Raw genomic sequence first — 3,586 nt, forward strand, 5'->3', positions numbered from 1 at the left:
CTCAGGGTATTTCTACACAATCCTAATCCATATTCCTAAGGAAGGGATTAGAATTGGCCCATCCTGGAACTCAGAGGTTGACCTGCGAGGCTTCTGCTACATTAAAGAAACTTACTCAACTGAGCATGAAGTTGAAGCCACCCATGCAGAGAGGGAGAACTAATGTTCTGTATCTAGAATGATCTCAGTCCATCCCGTAGGTGGGGGGATAGATGGGAAGTGCTATGGAATCCCGCACTCATGAGGCATGTTACCTTTTCAAGGAGAAGAATCTATCTGTCTAATTTCAGACTCAACATTCTCAGTAGTAAAATAATACCTGAAGGTGAAGTAAGGGCAAAAATGACTAGCTTTATTGATTTCTTCCCTGTCCAAAACACAATGCAAAGTTTGAAAATTACATAAAGACATAAACTCCTGACAGCCCATTATAGGGAAAGTTTTGTGGTTTTAGTGATAACTACATGAGTGCTGCTAAGTTGCTTTAATCGTGTCCAACTCTATGCTATCCCATAGACTGCAGCCCACCAGGCTCCCCCATCCCTGGGATTCTCCAGGCAAGAACACTGAAGTGGGGTGCCATTGCCTTCTCCAATGTGTGAAAGTGAAAGTGAAGTCGTGTCCGACTCTTAGCAACCCCATGGACTGCAGCCCATCAGGCTCCTCCATCAGTGGGATTTTCCAGGCAAGAGTACTGGAGTGGGATGCCATTGCTTCGGGTTACATGTGCTTTAATTTGCTTCCTGGGGTTCCTGGAGGCTGCTCTCCAGGCGGAGACGCTAGGCTGGGCTCCCCTGCAGCGGGCCCCCCACGCCAGCCCTGCTGACCCTTGGGAAGGGCCATGTCCTCCTCCAGGCCGCCCATGGCCCCCACGAGCTCCTCGTAGGTGATCTTCTCGGTGAACGGCCGTGGCCCGAGCAGCTCCACCATGTCGGCCCGCTCCAGCACCTCCTTCTCCAGCAGCCACCTGCCCACCTTGTCCACCTGCTCACGGCAGCGTGTGAGCGGGTCCAGGGTGCGCGCATGCGCGGAGCCAATGAGCCGCCGCACCTCCTCATCTATGAGCTGGGTGGTGGCCTCGCTGAATGGCTTCTCCACCAGCGCCGCGCCTGGCCGTGGGAGATCGAAGGACACCTGGCCCAGCTTCTCACGCATCCCGAACTGCACAACCTGGGCATAGGCGCTCTGGGTCACCTTCCTCAGGTCGTCCTGGGCCCCCCGTGGTGACCCGCCCGAAGAACAGCTGCTCAGCCACGCGGCCACCCAGCATGGCGCACATGCGGTCAAAGAGCTGCTCCCGTGTGTACAGGTACTGCTCCCTGGGCAGGCACTGGGCATAGCTGAGGCCCTTGCCCCAGGCAACGATGGACACCTTGAGCAGGGGGGTCTGCGTGTTCCAGGAACCAGCCCACCACCACATGGCCAGCCTCGTGATAGGCTACCGTCATCTTCTCGCCGGGCTGTGGGACCTGTGTCTTCTTCTCAAGGCCTCCCATGACCCTCTCGATGGCCTGCTCAAAGTGCTTCTCCCCGACAGAGGGGTTTAGGTGGCGGGTGGCGATCGGGGCGGCTTCCTTGCAAACATTAGAAATGTCTGAGGGGGAATGTCACCGCAGCTGGTGGCAGCGGCCGGCAGCAGGGCGGTGGCAGGGCAGCTCGCCAAGCTGTGGCGGTGTGGCCTTGGCCCGCGAGGGGGCAGGACATTCGGGGCAGGCGTGAGGGCGCTTGGAACCGCTCACTAGTGTCTCCAGGGAATCCGCTTTCAGCAGTCGGCTCTGCAGATAAAACTGGCATCAGTTTCCCAGTGGCTGTGTTCAAAACCACCCAAAGGAACTAGTGAACCAAAGGATGCTGGTCCTGGAGCGGACGGAGGGAAGAGAGGAGGAAAGCGGGATGACTTTGCCTGGTGGAAACGAATGCAGAAGGGGAAGGTGCCCTGGGAAGACAATGATCTCCGCAGTCTGGCCGTGCTGGGGGCAGGTGTCGCTGCAGGATTTCCCTACTTCTATTTCCAAGATCCTGGGAAGGGAATCACTTGAAAGCACTTCGTGTAGTATTACCTGGCGAGAGGTCTGGTGGATCGGCTGGAAGTGGGGGATAAGCAGTTCGTGCGTGTTATTCCTGCCCCTGGGACATCACTCGAGAAGTATGCGTGGTTTAGCATTGGCAGTATGGACACCTTCAGGCTCAACCTGGAGACCACCCAATGGGAGCTAGGCATTGAGACCCCCAACCAGGCGGCCGTGGTCTACACCACCGAGAGCAATGGGACTTTCTTGCGAAGCCTGGTGCCCACCCTTCTCCTGATTGGCATCTTCCTCTATGCCATGAGGAGGGGTCCAATGGGGGCTGGGCGTGGTGGGCGAGGAGGGGGCCTCTTCGGCATTGGTGAGACAATAGCCAAGATCATCAAGGATGACATCGAGGTGTGGTTTGCAGACATGGCTGGTTGTGAAGAAGCCAAGCTGGAGATCATGGAGTTTGTGAATTTCCTGAAGAACCCCTAACAGTACCTGGACCTTGGGGCCAAAATTGCAAAGGGAGCCCTGCTCACAGGTCCTCAGGGTACCGGCAAGACGCTTCTTGCCAAGGCAACCGCGGGGGAGGCTGGTGTGCCCTTCATCACCGTGAATGGGTCTGAGTTCCTGGAGATGTTTGTTGGCGTTGGCCCAGCTCGGGTTCGTGACATGTTTGTAGTGGCCCGGAAAAAAGCTTGCTTTGTCTTGTTTGTGGACGAGATTGATGCAATTGGCCAGAAGCCAGAGTGAGCAGAACACCCTGAACCAGATGCTCGTGGAGATGCATGGATTCAACTCTACCACGAACGTTGTTGTGCTGGCTGGCACCAACTGCCCCGACGTCCTTGACCCAGCCCTGATGCAGCCAGGCCACTTTGACCGTCAGATTTACACTGGCCCCCCGGACATCAAAGGCAGGTCGTCTATCCTCAGGGTCCACCTGTGTCCACTCAAGTTGAACAAGAGCCTCAGCAAGGATGCCCTGGTGAGGAAGCTTGTGGCCCTCACTCCAGGCTTCACAGGTGCTGATACTACATGAGTAGGTGACATTAAATAAATAGCCACAGAAATTATTTCTGGAAGCAAAGTCAGGGGAACAAAGCCAAGGGTACACAAGACAGAGATGCTTAGATGAATTTCAAAGGGTGAGGAAACTAGGGGAAATGTGAAAATGGGAAAAGAGAAGAAGGAAATGTTAATGAGTTAGGTTATTGAGGAATCTGAAAAGTGTTCATAAGAGTGAACATTTACTCCCCTTTAATGAGACCTGGGATTATCTGTAAAAACATTTAGCTCTGATTGTTTTAAAAAGAAGAGATAAAATGTTTAATATGTGGCACCCTGGAGTGAGCCTTTTCCCCTTATTTTAAATGATAATCCTTATGAAACACCTATAATGTGTAAGAAATCAAGTCATATAGCTTCCCATCAGAGAATGCAATTGAGAACAATGGCACAGATGCTGTATATTCAAATGATGTGAGAGCACATTTGAGGATAAGAAGAAATGAAGTGCCTTGTGTAAGACTATGAATACTCCCAACTGGTCCTAGGACTCACCCACATGA

General features: G+C 53.5%; 1 pseudogene; it reads left to right on the forward strand.

The window, feature by feature from the left end:
- The first annotated feature begins 1,739 nt into the window (after nucleotides 1–1,739).
- Nucleotides 1,740–3,057, forward strand: LOC138418582 (mitochondrial inner membrane m-AAA protease component AFG3L1 pseudogene; annotated as a pseudogene).
- Nucleotides 3,058–3,586: the final 529 nt, after the last annotated feature.

This window comes from Ovis canadensis, chromosome 14, assembly GCF_042477335.2.
Source record: "Ovis canadensis isolate MfBH-ARS-UI-01 breed Bighorn chromosome 14, ARS-UI_OviCan_v2, whole genome shotgun sequence".
In the NCBI taxonomy this organism is placed as follows: domain Eukaryota; kingdom Metazoa; phylum Chordata; class Mammalia; order Artiodactyla; family Bovidae; genus Ovis; species Ovis canadensis.